This window comes from Myotis lucifugus, unplaced genomic scaffold (genome assembly GCF_000147115.1).
Source record: "Myotis lucifugus unplaced genomic scaffold, Myoluc2.0 scaffold_12, whole genome shotgun sequence".
NCBI lineage: Eukaryota > Metazoa > Chordata > Mammalia > Chiroptera > Vespertilionidae > Myotis > Myotis lucifugus.
Window position 1 is genome coordinate 7,568,911 of NW_005871060.1, and position 16,801 is coordinate 7,585,711.

Sequence of the window (16,801 nt, forward strand, 5' to 3'; positions counted from 1 at the left end):
TTAAATGTATAAACCTCTAGCAAGACTGATCAGGAAAAAGAGAAGACACAAATTACCAATATCAGGAACGAGAAAGATGATATCACTACAGATTCTGGATTTATAAAAAGAATAATAAAGGACTATTAGAAATGATTTTATTTTTTAAAATATATTTTTATTGATTTCAGAGAGGAAGGAAGGTGGATAGAGATAGAAACATCAACGATGAGAGAGAATCATTAATTGCCTGCCTCCTGCACTCTCTCTATTGGGGATGGAGCCCAAAACCCAGGCATGTGCCCTGATCTCCAGTAGGGGGCGTGAAGGAGGCAGCCAATCAATGATTCTCTCATCATTGATGTTTCTATCTCTCTCTCCCTCTCCCTACCTCTCTGAAATTGAAGATCTGGATTTTGAAGCAAGGCTACCTTAAGGCTGGAAATAGATTTAGGAATAATCTGCCCTAAGGTGATTAGGTTAAGCCTTGGTGGCAGATGAATTCTCTTATAGAAACTGTATATAGAGAACACTAGCTTTATGAGAATGGATGAAGTCTGTGTGACTAAAAGTTAATTTTGACTTGAATTACATTGGTTAAAATTAAAGTAGATGATGTGATGTAATCAGAAATTCATAATTTTAAAAAATATGTTTTTATTGATTTTAGAAAGAGAGGAAGGGAGAGGGAGAGAGAGAGAGACATCGATTGGCTGCCTCCTACATGCTCCATACTGGGGATTGAATCTGCAACCTGGGCATATGCCCTGACAACAAATGGAACCAATGACCTCTTGGTGCATGGGTTGACGCTCAACCACTGAGCCACACTGGCTGGGCAGAAATTCATAATTTTGACCATTGAATTATAAAGGTATACATTATTCCATTTTTTCTAATCTGTAATCTATACTAATAAAAGCCTAGGTGGCCCTTGCACCCTCGCGCGACACCCTCACATCATCACAAGATGGCCACCCCCATGTTATCATAAGATGGCCACCACAGGAGGGCAGTTGGGGGCAACCATGCTGGCAGGGGAGGGCAGTTGGGGGCAATCAGGCCTCAGCAGGGGAGCAGTTAGGCATCAATCAGGACAGCAGGGGAGCAATCAGTCTGGCAGGCAGAAGCGGTTAGGGGCAATCAGGCAGGCAGGCGAGTGGTTAGGAGCCAGCAGTCCTGGATTGTGAGAGGGCTGTCGGACATCCCCTGAGGGGTCCAAGATTGGAGAGGGTGCAGGCCGGGCTGAGGGACACATGCCCCCCCATGCACGAATTTCATGCACCAGGCCTCTAGTCTATATAATAAAAACCTAAGCGACTGTTACGGCAGAACGACCAGAATGACTGGTCGCTATGATGAGCACTGACCATGCAGCAGCTACCCCCTGGTGGTCATGGCGCCACTCAGCCAGAAGCCAGGCTTACAGCTAGTGAGTGCAGCAGCAGTGGTGGGAGTCTCTCCCGCTTCTGCGGCAGCACTAAGGAACAGCGATCAGGCAGGCGGTAAGAAGCTAGGGCTCCTGGACTGTGAGAGGACACAGACCAGGCTGAGGGACCCCCCTCCGCAGTGCACAAATTTCGTGCACCGGCCTCTAATACATTAATATTAATATGAATAAATATCCAAAGTCATTTTGTCATTATCTGTACATAAGCCAGAATTCCTTTATCTTCTCATGTGAAAGGGCTCCAGAACTTTTACATAGTCGTCATTCTTATTTATGACAGTTGAATGGAGAGCTGTGTAATTAATTAAAATGAAAATTGTGGGTATAATAACTATACCTTGAGAAACACATCTTTATAGAGTTAGTTGGATTGCCACAAAATAAGGGAGTAGCCCAAGCCACATGGTTTGAGATTGTTTATTAGTTCTTGTAAGTTGTCATTATTTAAATTAGAAGCAATAATCTAATTTAATTATCACAGTGAAATAATATGAAAATGGTATAATGAACAATATTCAATATTAATATCTCTTGTGTAACTGCTTAGATATAAAATTAAATATTTTAAAAATTGAATTGTAATAAAATATTTCAAAATGCAAGTTGGTAACACCAAAGTCATTTTTAGAATAGGTTGAGTAGAAATTTTGACTGTCTCCAAATATTAAGTTGAAACTATTCTTTTTTTTTCTTTTTTTTAAATATATATTTTACTGATTTTTTACAGAGAGGAAGGGAGAGGGATAGAGAGTTAGAAACATCGATGAGAGAAAAACATCGATCAGCTGCCTCCTGCACACCCCCCACTGGGGATGTGCCTGCAACCAAGGTACATGCCCTTGACCGGAATCGAACCTGGGACCTTTAAGTCCGCAGGCCAACGCTCTATCCACTGAGCCAAACCGGTTAGGGCAAGTTGAAACTATTCTTGCAATTACTGGAGTATGTCTAGACTTACTGTGCTTCATCTATCACTTGTGAAGTTATTTGGGTTTACTGTTCTTATTTGTTTTCTATGGAATCAGAGTTGATTTTATTCCACATTAATATGAAGGACACCTACACTTTATTTTACTACTATACAAATTTACTCAAAACATTTTAGATTTTTTAGATTTATAAGAAAGAACAAGAGGAGAAGACAGACACCACTTTAACCTTCAATAGTCAACTTCAAATATTTGCCGAGTAGATAGTGTTTATTGCCTTCTGCCTTCTAATATCTACAGTAGCTGGCTTCTTGTGTGTCAGTTAGATCATGACTTCAGAAATATTGCCTGATCTTGGGAATACTAAATAGTGGAAAATCAGAAAAGTAGCAGGAAACTCTTTAATAGGCTGTCACTATTTGTCTTACATATGTTAGTTACTTTGGTGTGCAGTGAGTTTTGGTCAACCCTTCTGGACCATCTAACCTGACATCCCAAACAATATGATGAAAGGCACCTCAATGCAAATTGTTCTGTTGATTAAAAGGTAAAATGATAGGTTTGTAAAAAGCTTGAGGTCTAGAAAGACAATAATTAATTTACCCATTATGTTTCCAATCTTACAATTTTATTTTTAATAGTCTGAAAGCATTTTCCAGGAAACCTAAGAGTAGAAGTATAAGAGGATTTACTTTGTTATATTTTCTTCAAAATCTATACTCTATATTTGATTTCTATTGCTAGATAACAAGTTATCACAATGTTAGTAGCTTAAAATCACATAAATTTATTAACTTTTATTTCTCGTGGGTCAGACGTCCAGGAATGTGTTTATGGGATCCTCGGGTTAGGGTTGTAGTAGGCAGAAATCAAGGTGTTTGCCAGAGCAAAAATCTCATCTGAGCCTTAGTCTACTGGTTATTGGCAGGATTTAGTTCCTTGCAGCCATAGGTCTGAAGTTCCCATTTTCTTGCTGGCTGTCAGCTTGGGTATGCTCTCAGCTCATCAATGCTATTAGGTCAGTGAGAGAGCAATATCAATGATCAGAGAAAATTATTGATTTGCTGCCACCTACATGCCCCCTACTGGGGATTGAGCCCACAACCTGGACATATGCCCTGACCAGGAATTGAACCTTGACCTCCTGGTTCATAGGTCAAGCCACATCAGCCACATCAGCCGGGCTGGGTCGGTGATTTTGAATCTCTCCAGTCAGCTGCAAAAGTCTTCTATAACATAACCTAATCAAGTGAGTGACTATTCCTTGATATTTATAGGTTCTACACACACACACAGGGCTGTTATACCACCAAGCAGGAATCTTGGGGGCCATCCCAGAATTTTGCCTACGACAATAATTGGCCATCAGTTATTCACACACCCCATACACATAAACAAAATATTCCTACAGTTTTCAGTGTTTTCATTCCATTAAAGCATCAGCTCAAAGTCCAAAATCTTACCTAAGGCATCTAAATTAGGTTTGTTTCATCTATCTGTGAATCTATAAAACTAAAGAGGCTGCCCCAGCATCTCAACATGAAATGGTGGCATAGGCATGGGATAACTGTTTAAGACATCTGGTTCAAAAGGGGGAAGGGAAGATTTGAAAGTAAAAAGTGGAGTCATGCCCAGTTGGTGTGACTCGGGTTGAGCATCGACCCAGGAACCAAGAGGTCACTGGTTCGATTCCCGTCAGGTTGTGAGTGTGTGTGTGTGTGCAGGAGGCAGCCTATCAATGATGTTTCTCTCATTGATGTTTCTATCTCTCTATCCCTCTCCCTTCCGCTCTCTCTCTCTCTCTCTCCAAAAAAAAAAAAAAAAAAAGAGTCACTGGTCCATTTTGAAATCCAGGTTGGCAGACTCCAGCTGGAGTTTTTAATTAGAAATAATCCTTCATAACTCTCGACTCTGCCATCTGAGTCTTGGTTCTGCCTCTTGAACACTTTTTCCTTTTTCAAGGAAGGTGGCACATGTTTGGTGATGAATAGTTTTATCAGCCTTCTGCTTGCCAGAAGAATTTGGGAGAGTTAAACAGCCTCTTTTATATTCTTTCTGTTTCCTTTTAGCATAAGTTGGAAATGTTTATTCTGAAACAATTTCCTCAAGAACTCTGGGTTTTGCAGGGATTCACTGCCTTAGTCAAAAGCTACACCTACAGATTTTTTCAAGATAATACTTTCTCTGGTTCCTTTGTCTTTAACAGCTCTTTCCTCAATTTACCTCTCTCCCCTTGCATTTCACTATAAGAAGCAAGAGGAAACCAGGTTTCACCTTTAACACTTCACTTGGAAATCTCCTTAGCAATATATCCGGCTTTGTCACTTCCAACTTCTGTTTTCCATGCCACCATGCATTCAGCCACTATATAGCAAAGATTTCCCTTCACATTCTTTTTCTTTTTAAATATATTTTTATTGATTTCAGAGAAGAAGGGAGATGGAGAGAGAGCTAGAAACATCAAAAAAAAAAAAAAAAGGTCAGTGATGAGAGAGAATCATTGATGGGCTGCCTCCTGCACATCCCCTACTGGAGATCGAGCCCACAACCCGGACCTGGAACCCTTCAATCTGCAGGCCAACACTCTACCCATTGAGTCAAACCGGCTAGGGCTCTCCCTTCACTTTCTAATGACATGTCCCTCACTTCCTCTCAGCCCTCACCAGCAGTGTGTGTCTCTATTGTGCTTCTTAAAACTTTTTCCAGCTTTTGCTTTCTATCTTTCCAAAGCCATTCTCACATTTTAAGTTATTGTTACAGTAGCATTCCACTTTCAGTTACCAAAATCTGTACTAGTTTTCGATGCTGTGTGACAAATTACCACAAATTTACTGGTTTAAAGCAACACAAATTTGTTATCTCACACTTCTTTTCTTTTCTTTTTTAAATCCTTATTGTTGAGATTTTTGCAGACGACCATCTCTTTTCTCCCCGTTGCCTCCCTCCACCCAGGTCCCACCCCACCCTAGGCCTTTGCCACCCTATTGTCCATGTCCATGGGTCATGCATACGTGCATATAAGATCTTTGTTTAATCTCTTCCAGCCCCCCACCTCCCTTCATCTGAGAATCCTCAGTCGGTTCCATTTCCATGCCTCTGATTCTATTTTATTCACCAGTTTATTCTGTTCATTAGATTTCTTATTTGTTTATTTTGATTTTTAGATTGAATTGTTGATAGATATGTATTTGTTGCCATTTTGTTGTTCATATTTTTTATCTTTTTCTTCTTCCTCTTCTTAAAGAATACCCTTCAATATTTCATATAATAGTGGTTTGGTGGTGATGAACTCCTTTAGCTTTTTCTTGTCTGTGAAGCTCTTTATCTGACCATCAATTCTAAATGATAGCTTTGCTGGGTAATCTTGGTTGTAGGTCCTTGCTATTCATCACTTTGAATATTTCTTGCCACTCCCTTCTGGCCTGCATAGTTTCTGTTGAGAAATCAGCTGACAGTTGTATGGGTACTCCCTTGAAGGTAACTAACTGCTTTTCTCGTACTGCTTTTAAGATTCTCTTTGTCTTTAGCCCTTGGCATTTTAATTATGATGTGTCTTGGTGTGGTCCTCTTTGGGGTCCTCTTGTTTGGAGTTCTCTGTGCCTCCTGGACTTGTAAGTCTATTTCTTTCACCAGGTAGGGGAAGTTTTCTATCATTATTTCTTCAAATGGGCTTTCAATATCTTGTTCTCTCTCTTCTTCTGGCACCCCCATAATGCAAATGTTGGTACGCTTGAAGTTGTCCCAGAGGCTTCTTACACTATCTTCATATTTTTGGATTCTTTTTTCTTTTTGCTCTTCTGGTTGAGTGTTTTTTGCTTCCTCATATTTCAAATTGTTGATTTAATTCTCGGGATCCTTTAGTCCAGTGGTTCTCAACCTCTGGCCCTTTAAATACAGTTCCTCATGTTGTGACCCAACCATAAAATTATTTTCGTTGCTACTTCATAACTGTAATGTTGCTACTGTTATGAATCGTAATGTAAATATCTGATATGCAGGATGGTCTTAGGCAACCCCAGTGAAAGGGTTGTTCGACTGCCAAAGGGGTCGTGACCCACAGGTTGAGAACCACTGCTAGTCCAAGCATGTCAAACTCATAGGCTAACATGGGCCTCATAAACAAGGCATATGGCCCACGAGTTTGACATGCTTGCTGTAGTCTATTGTTGAATCCCTGTATATTCTTTATTTCAATCAGTGTATGCTTAATTTCTGACTGGTCCTTTTCTATTTTTTGTTGTTGTTAACATTCTCATTAATATCCTTGAAAGTCTAAGTCCCTTGGAGGTTTCTAAGAGATTCTTGAGTAACCTTATAACTGTGATTTTGAACTCTATATCCAGTAGTTTGCTTGCTTCCATTTCTTTCATTTGTGACATGTTTCTTTGTCTCCACATTTTGGCTAATTCCATATGTTTGTTTCTATGTATTGGGTAGAGCTGCTATGTCTCCTTGAATTGATAGAGTGGCCTTGTGTAGTAGGTGTCCTATAGGGCCCAGTGGCTTAGCCTCCTCAATCACCTGAGATGGACACTCTAGGTGCACCCCTTTGTGGGCTGTGTGCACAGTCTTATTGTAGTTGAGATTTTATTGCTATTGGTGTCACTGGAAGGAATTGACCTCCAGGCCAATGGGCTGTGAGGACCAGCTGTGACTACAGTGGGAGAGCTGCTGTGCAGGAGATAACCTTATTGAGCAGGACTTGCTTCAGTGGGGCTTTGGTTCTCAAGGCATGTGCCCCTTGAGTGTGTCACTTATGGATCTGTAGAGTTTTAATCTGGTATGGTCTGACACTGACCACTGGGTACACTGGCTCTTGGTTCTCCAGGGAGGTGCAAAGTCAGCCACTGCCTGGGGCCACCCAGCAGGAGCTACAGAGAGATCTGCAGATTCCTCCTCTTTGTATCGGGTTTGGAAGTGCCTAGACGAGACCTGACTGTGAAGCAAGGCAGGCTATATTGCTGGTGCCAGGTCTTGGGCCTTTTATTGATAGGTTTGGGTCTCCCTGACCCAGCTGCAGCTGGTTGAGAGATTTTAACCTGAGCAAGGACAGGCTATTCATATGCAAAAGCTGCTTCAGGCAGCTTGGGTTGGGCTGCAAATTGGATGAGGTGGGGTCTCAGGGAATCACCAGGGTGGAGCAAACAGAAATGGCTGCCAGTCAGCACTGTAACTGGGAAGGTCCCAGCATAGGAACAATGATCCCTGTAAGCACCTCCACCTGGGAGAAAGCCACCCCCGAGTTCCTGCCCCGATGCCAGACAATCCAGTTCCTCCTCATATTTGTCTGTATCCCCCAGAGCCTTGCCCAGCGCTGGAGCTCAGTTTGTGGTTCCCGAGTTTTAAGAGGAGCAGCTGGGTCTCCAACAGCCTCTGTGTCACTGAGCCCCAATCTGCATTGGTTTTTACAGCATGTAGTTCTTATTGCCTGTAGGGACTTCTCTTCCCAGCTCTGGGACCCTGGGCTGGGTGTCTGGTGTGGGGCTGGGACCCCTTGCTCCCCTGGGAGGCCGCCCCAGAGGCAATCTCCCTCCTGATTAAAAAAGTGGTACACATGGTTGCCCGACCAGCCCCTTCTGCCCTTCCGCACCTCCTACCAGTCTCTGTGTGCTTTCTTCTTTACTTCTCTAGTTGTGGGACTTCCATTCAGCCAGCTTTCTGGCGGTTCTGGATGATGGTTGTTCTGTATTTTAATTGTAATTTTGATGTGGTTGTGGGAGGCAGCGAGTACAGGCATTTGCCTATGCCACCATCTTGGTCTCTTTTATCTCACACTTCTTTTTGCTCAGGAGACTGGGTTCAGATCCTGAAAAGCAGGATCTCACCAGACTGAACTCAAGGTATCATCTGTGACTGATATTATCTGAGCCAAGCTCATGGGTTGTTGGTAGAATTCAGCCTCTTGTGGTTGTAGGACCATTTTCTTTCTGATTGTTGGCTGGGGTACACTGTCCGCTCCGAGGGGCCACCCTCAGGTCCTTGCCATGTGGCCTTCTACTTAGGCGACATGGAAGGAATCTTGAGAGCAATCTCAGAATTATGTCTGCCACCCTCATTTGTTTACTACAATACGAAGGACAAATATGAATTTTTTTTTACTTAGTCTTTTCTGCTTTATACATATTTGTTTCCTTTAATGCATGTCCACTTTGAGATATTTTAAGAGTCTAGATTTCTTGAGGAAGACCAGCAAGTTTCCTAATATTAATCTTAAGAAAAATCAGTGGATGTAGAGGAGGGGTTGCTATAGAAAGACAATTCTCAAAACGGAAATTCTACCATCACATTGTTTTGTAGGTACCTCTCAGCCGGGGAGGAGAAATACAGCAAATGTGAAATTCGGAATTTTGCTTTATTTCTCAGTTTAATGATACAAAGAGGGACTGAAGAATTCCAGAGTTTTTCTCTTCTGGTTTTTTGAAGCTGTCCTTTGAAAGCAGGGAGCAAGCATATATGATTTCTATTGAGATAAGTAGTTGACATGAGCCAGAGACCCAGAAAGGCAATTTAGGCTTGTGATTGTTTTAGTTTCTTTTCTCTCACTGGGAAAGTACAATGGAAAAGTTGACAAATATGCATGGCTCCAACTTCATTAAAAATATTTAGACACATTCTGTTTTCTACCTTGAGCAACATCCAATTAAAACGCTGAGTTTTCTTTTTTTCTCCTTAAAATTCCAATTCTTTACTAGTCTTTCCTAACTATATTAAGCAATAATGTTGTTGCTGTTTTTCTTTACTACCTGTTCTATACCTACCCTTAATGGAAAGAAATAGCAGTGTATTTATTTTATTAGAGAAATTAGCTTTAGTCTTTTAGAGCTCTAATTATTGCTACTTTTAGTGCTTTTATTATTGCTACTTTGTATATATCTGTCTTTTTGTTGATCATTCTGAATCAAAGTTAACAGGTAGAAATAACTTCACATTATTTAAATTGTCCAGGAATTATTGTAGTTATCATTTTATCTTTAAATGCTTTTAGGAAATTAGAAATTGAAAGAAAAACAAGAGATTGCTATCTTGAGTAATGGATTTTTAAAAAATGATTGTGTCATCAATGCACAAATTCTAACTTTATAAACATAAGTTACATGGCATCTTAGATATGCTTTGACTTGTTTGTCAAAGGAGAGAAGATCTAGACCTTAGCCATGGATTTTGGTTTCTTTAGTTTTACAGAATTTTTTTTTAATGGAGAAGTTAACTTTTAGAAAACAAATTAAAAAACAATTAAAACAAACAAAACCTATGTATTACTTGTGGGACTTGGTTTCTTCTGACAAAAAAATCCACGCATGTTCATGGGACAAAGAAAAGGAGTGCCTTATCTGGCTATTGTCTGTTTTGGTTTTTATTTTCTCTTTTTAACAGTTTCACTGGGGCATAGTTGACATAAACTGTACATATTTAAAGTGTACAATGTAATACATTTTGCCATATGTGTGCACTGTGAAACCATTATCACAATTAAGATAATGAACATATTCATCATCCATATTTTTTTAATGCATGAATAATAGTGGTTTCTTTTGTTTGTTTTATTGCTTGGTATCCATTATGGGAATATACTAAAATCTATCCATTCACTTGTTGATAGACATTTTGTGTGTTTCTAGTTTTTGGCTGTTACAAATAAAGCTGCTATGAACATTTGTGTATAAGTCTTTATGGCTATGTGCTTTAATTTCTTTTGGGAAATACCTTGAAGTTGAAACCCTAGCTCATAGTATAGGCTTATATTTAACTTTTAAGAAACTCTTTAAACATTTTACCAGAGAGTATCATTTTACATTCCAGCTAGCAATGTATGAGAGTTTTAGGTCCTCCACATCCTTGCCAACACTTCGTATGGTTAGTCTTTTTCATTTTAGCTATTGTAATAGCAATATAGTTGTGTGTCTCATTAATTTTTATTTATTTGTTTAAATATTTTTTTAATGATTTCAGAGAGGACGTGAGAGGGAGAGAGAGATAGAAACATTAATGATGAGAGAGAATCATCGATTGGCTGCCTCCTGCACGCCCCTTACTGGGGATCGAGCCCGTAACCTGGGCATGTGCCCTTGACTGGAATTGAACCCAGGATCCTTCAGTTCACAGGCTTCAGGCTCTATACACTGAGCCAAACTGGCTAGGGCAAATATCTCATTTTATTAATTAACAGTATTTAATTTGGAATTACAAGGCTAACCTGTTATGCTAACTGACCTTATTCTCTTAAACATTATAAACAGCTAAAATACCAAATATGTAGAGATTCTTTAATTTTAAAAAATACTAAAATGTGTGTTTGCTTCTAGTAAACTTTTATAAACTTCATTGTGAATCATCCTGGGTAAAAGATGCTTACGATTTGGGGGTTTCTTTCTGCTCAATAAGAAATCCTTAGCCAGGGTGGTGAGTGGATCTTTGCCCAAAGTTAGTGGCCACATAAGAGCTCTATTTTATAGTAGCTTTGTTCTTGAAACAGTGTACTTTTATGGCCCTATTTTCATAGAATCAATTTAAAATTTCCTAATTCATTAGTTTATTTCTAGACAGATTGTTATATCACTTGATTAGATTCAGTTAATCTGTTTACTATTTCATTCTGTTAAAATCACTTCTGTGCTAACTATGAGTGCCACAAATCCTTCAGGATTAAAATGGCATCTGTTAGAATCCCTTTGTGGCTTTGTCTAACTGTGGGCACAGTTTTAAGGTCATGACATTAATACCTCTGTTAATAAAAAACATAACAGTGGTTCTGGTTATATAATATAAATATTTTTTTTCTTATTTGAAAGTCTTTCCAAATACTGTCTAGTTATCATGCAGCCCACAACTTTCAAGGAAACAAAAATGAATGATATGGTTATGTTTATTGTAAAGCAGGACCATTGTGATAGTAAAATATGACAGTCATTTATCTGTACCCCAAGTTATTTATTACTGTATCTAAAGGAAGCAATTGAAATAATGGACCTAAAAGTTGTCTTCAAGTTATATTTTTCTTCACTTTATGTTCATCCCTTTCCCATTTCTGTATTTCTTTCATTCCTTTGTCTTCTCTTTTATTTGGCACTAATGATCTAGAGAGTTATAATAAAGGTAAATAAAAATAGCGGAGAGATGATAATGGTAGGCAATTGCCAAAGATAGTGATTTATAAGGTATAGTTTTGTTTGATTTTTAGAAAGCTGCGCTAACATTACATTAAATCTTGAGATTAAGTGATCACAGGATGTGGCAGTTTTTTAAAAATTTTAAACATATTTTCTAGCATAGCTATAAATTAAAAATATCAAATCTAGAGCATACAATAGAGTAAAGTCAGCCCCTTCAATAAAAGGTGTCGGGAAAGTTGGACAGGTACGTGCAAGAATATGAAACTACACCATCAACTTATACCATACACAAAAATAAACTAAAAAATGGATAAAAGACTTAAATGTAAGTTGTGAAACCATAAAAATCCTAGAAGCAAAATCTCAGACATCTCAGGTAGCAATGTTTGCCAATAAATTACTCAGGGCAAGAGCAACAGGAGAAAATAAACAAATGGGACCATATCAAAATAAAAAATTTCACAGCAAAAGTAACCATCAACAAAATGAGAATGGAGCCTACTGTATGGGAGAACATTATTTGCTAATGATATATCTGATAAAGGGTTAATATCCAAAATATATAAGGAACTCACACAACTTAACAAAAGGAAGACAAACAATCCAATGGAAAAGTGGGCAAAGGACCTAAATAGATACTTCTTCAAAGTGGGCATACAGATAGCCAAGAGATATATGAAAAAATTCCTCTCTGAAATAAATTTAAACACACACACAGAAGAAGGGAGAGATAGATAGAAACATTAATGATGAGAAAGAATCATTGATTGGCTGCCTCCTTCATGCTCCATACTGGGAATTGAGTCCCCAACCTAGGCATGTACCCTGACTGGGAATTGAACCATGACCTCCTGGTTCATAGGTCGATGCTCAACCACTGAGCCACGCCAGCCAGGCTCCCTTCCTCTCTGAAATCAATAAAAATATATTTAAAAAAATAGATGAGTGGATAAAAAAGCTGTGATACAGTGACACCATGGAATACTATGCAGCAGTAAAAAAGAATCTCTTACCCTTTGAGACAGCATGGAGGGATCTGGAGAGTATTATGCTAAGTGAAATAAGCTAGTCAGAGAAAGACAAGTATCACATGATCTTGCTCATATGTGGAATCTAATGAACAAAATAGACTGATGAACAAAATAGATCCAGAGACATAGAAGCATGGAACAGACTGATGAAAGGCAGGGGTGGAGTGGGGTGGGGAGAGATTAACCAAAGAATTTGTATGCATATTAGAGGCCTGGTGCATGGATTCGTGCATCGGTGGGGTCCCTCGGCCTGGCCTGCACCCTCTCGCAATCCGGGACCCCCAGGGGATATTGGACTGCCAGTTTTGGCCTGATCCCTGCAGGCCAGGCCAAGGGACTCCACGGTGTACAAATCTGTGCACTGGGCCTCTACTATGCATATAAGATCTTTGGTTAATCTCTTCCTACCCTTCCCCCTTCCCTCTGAGATTCATCAGTCTGTTCCATGTTTCTATGCCTGTGTGTTGAGCGTCTGCCCCCTGGTTGTCAGTGCATGTCATAGCTACGAGTCGAACATTAGAAGCCCAATGCATGAAAATTCATGCACATGGGGGCTCCCTCAGCCCAGCCTGTGCCCTCTCACAATCTGGGACCCTTGGGGGATGCCCACCTGCTGGCTTAGGCCTGCTCCCCAAGAACAGATGATTTAAAAGAAATAATCATATGCTTGGGTAAGAATTTTTTAAAAAGGTAATGGTCACATGAAAATTCATTGTCAGCGGGGCTGAGGGGACGGGGGGACTCTGGCGGCAGGGGCACAGCAGCAGGTCTGAGGGGACTTGGGGACTCCGGTGGCAGGTGCGCGGAGTGGCAGGACCCGCCTAGGGGCGGGCCTGGCCTTGCTGCATGCCTGCCGCCCCCTGGCGGGACTGAGGGGACTGGGCACCACCATCTTTTGAGGGTGTGACAGTCAATTAGGCATAATACCTCTTTATTAAATAGGATATGCATAACCCATGGACACAGACAATAGTGTCATGAAGGCCTGTGGGGGAGAGGTGTGAGTTGCGGGGGGGGGGGGGGTGTCAATGGCAAAAAGGGAGTATATGTAATACTTTCAACAACAAAGATAAATTTTAAAATATATACATTAAATCTGTTGTTGGCTAGATGACATTGCAGTACAAAAGCAAATGTTCCTTCTGTATTTCAGAATTCTAACAAGTTCCAATCAGAGATGCATAGAAATCCTTCACTGAATAGACAAAAAAAATTATAAATAGAAATTAACAGAGGATTAATAAAACATAATTAAGACCTGATTAAATCAAGCAATGAGAAATTGTGTTAAAAATTACTTTTATTTTTTCATTTCCTTATTTATAGGAAATAAGAAAAACTGATTTCTTTAAATATAAATTTCTTCTCCACATTCTTCTCCCCCTCTCCCCATTATCCTGAGTAGGATTTTTTTAAACAGCTTTATTGAAATATAATTCAAGTGCCATATAATTCACCCTTTTAAAAATGCACCTTCTGTAGTTTTTAGTGTAAGCAAAGAGCTGTAAAACAATATAACGTTTGGAAAACAATATAACGTTTGGGGACCTTTTTATCATATGGATAGGATTCTGTAGCTCCAGGCTGGTCCTCTGTGTAGCCCTGCTTCTTGCTCCTCCCTCCCTCACTACTAATGGAGGAGTAGTTTTCTCCCAATAAAGCATGCTACCTCACTCTGACTCTAGTGTGTCCCCTCTCCTCCCCACTGGCTGCTGCTTCAGAGTGATAGCCAAAGCCTTTAGATCCCTAAAGTATCAGACACCAGTCTGTGCCCTCCCTCTCCACCCCCCACCCCCACTCTAGGGACCAAGCACTCCAATGTGTCCCATTGAGCTTCTTTCACTGGCTTCATGTGAAAACATGACACTTTTCCCACACCCCTCCTGCTTTGGAGAAGCATGAAAACCAGCACAAGTCTCTTCAAAGAGATCCTTAGGCAATTTTCTCTCTACTCTTCATGCCTGTGTGTTGGCTTTAGAGCTATCTAACTGGTTCTCGGACATATCACTGTGGAAATTTACAACAGAATAGTCTTTTTTCACAAGTTATGTTACTACTGATTGCTAATAGTATCTGGATGCCTCTATTAAAAAATTCCAATTTAATATACTGTTTTATTTAGAAGACAACTCAGAATATCTCTTAGGAATCAGTTTCTGTTTTTTCCCTTTAATAAATTGAATTTAAACATTTTTCCTTTTTTATCATATGATAAAGTACATGAAAAGCCTAGGGAGAAAAAAAAGCAAAAAAAAAAAAAAAAAAGCCTAGGGAATTTTTGGTGGTTTAATCTGAATAAATAATCATACTTCTTATACAGGCTAAATAAAAACTATTTTGGCTTTTTAAAGTAGTATCGTCTCCTCCTTCCCTTTTTTTAATCCTCACCTGAGGATATGTTTTTTTATTATTATTATTTATTTATTTTTTTAGAGAGAGAGAGGTGAAACATCGATGTAGGAGAGAAGCATTGATCAGTTGCCTCCCATATTTGCCCCAACCTGGGAATCGAACCTGAAACCTAGGAATGTGCCCTAAACAGGAATCGAACCTGCAACCCTTTGGTGTACAGGACGACACTCCAACCAACCGAGCCACCTGGCCAGGGCTTATATCTTCCCTTTGAACTACCACATTGTACATTTAAGTAGACACCCCTCAAGGCAGACCCTAAGCATAAAATGCTATAGTACACATTTGAAAAGGAAAGTAACAGGACAAGGCTGGCCTCATTTTGTTGCTGGAGTTGCTTTTTTCATTCTGAGTTAAACTATCATAAATGTAAATTAAAAGAAACTATTAGCTTTTTCTGTTAGTTAGCCTTTTATAGGTTAATTTTAAAATTTAACAAAAGATATATTACAGAAAATAAGTATTTAATGTTTTTCACTCCCTTTAGCTTCGTAGCTTCTTTTCCTAACCCATCTGCTTCTGCCTACCATAATATATACATTGCCATTGTGCTTGAATTGGTTTGGTCTGGGTAGAAATTTTAGTAATCACTGTAAAGTGCAATTTTCTTTTCAAGAAGTATCAATTCAGGAAAATCTATATAGGAAGTTTTGACTAGCTGCATTTTTCCTTCCAAAAGGAAAATAGGATTATTAAGACCCAAAGAAACCTTAAATGGTATCAATAGATCACCTACTTAATTGAATGCCACTGAAAAAATTGACCCTACAAAAATGTTACCACAAAGGCACCTTTCCAAATTTTTATAGAGTCTTAGATTATGAAGATGCTTATAGGAATAACCTCTTTCCTTGTCATAGTCCCCAGAGGATTATTATTATTATTATTATTATTCCTATGTCACAAATGGGAAACTGAGGTTTAAAGGTGAAATTATTTTCCCAAGGGCAAATGGTAAGTTGGCAGTGTAGGTGTGGAAGAAACTTTACTCTTTACGGTTCTTTCTGTTAGTCTAATAATTAAATCTATATGAGACAGATTAACAAGAGAAAATAAACAAATTTAATTACATATGTATGTATGGGAACCTCACGTACATGAGAGAGTCAGATACCCCACAAACACAAGAGGTTCAGAGACAGAAAGTTAAAGGAAGTATAATATGGCATTCTGAACTAAAGGTGAGGTAAGGCAACTTGGGGCTGCAGAGGGGAAGAAGGTCATTTAAGGATGAAAAGTAGAGCAGATGTTCAGTAATTAGATGTTTGCCCTGTCCTCGAGATAGGGGGGGAAAAAAGTAATCTCTAGTAATAACTCCTTTAATGGGCAAGGCCCCAAATTTAAATTCTTTGAGGAGAGATTTAAGTTTCTCACAAGCCTGCATGGGTCTCAATTTGCCATCAACTCAAAATAATTCACATGCTAAAGTGGCACACTTTGGGGAGGCCTGTTCTGAACTTCCTCAGCAGCAAAGCTGGGTCTAGAAATAGTTGAGTCCATTCAGTGTACGATTTATAGTTCTAGTATACTAGAGACCCGGTGCTCGGATTCATGCGCCACTGGGGTCTCTCGGCCTGGCCTGCAGGGATGGGGCTGAAACCCACCTGGTGCACGGATTCATCCAGGGTGTGTCCAGCCTGTCTCGCCCAGTCCCGATGGGGGCTGATCGGGGCAATCAGGGCTGATAGGGGTCTGCCGGCTGGGGAGGGACCAGGGAGGTTGGCTGGCCGGGGAGGGACCAGGGAGAGACTCCAGGGCGTGTCCGGCCCATCTTGCCCAGTCCTGATAGGCCAGACCCTAGCAGCAAACTAACCTACTGGTCAAAGCGTCTGCCCCCTGGTGGTCAGTGTGCCTCGTAGTGACCGGTCTAACAGTTGAATAAACGGACAG

The 16,801-nt window shown here is 39.8% G+C and overlaps 1 protein-coding gene across 4 annotated transcripts in view; it reads left to right on the forward strand.

Annotated features, from left to right (window-relative positions):
- PTPN13 (protein tyrosine phosphatase, non-receptor type 13) overlaps window positions 1–16,801 on the forward strand; it is a 196,356-nt gene that overhangs the window by 27,071 nt on the left and 152,484 nt on the right. The gene's annotated exons all lie outside the window — the stretch shown is intronic.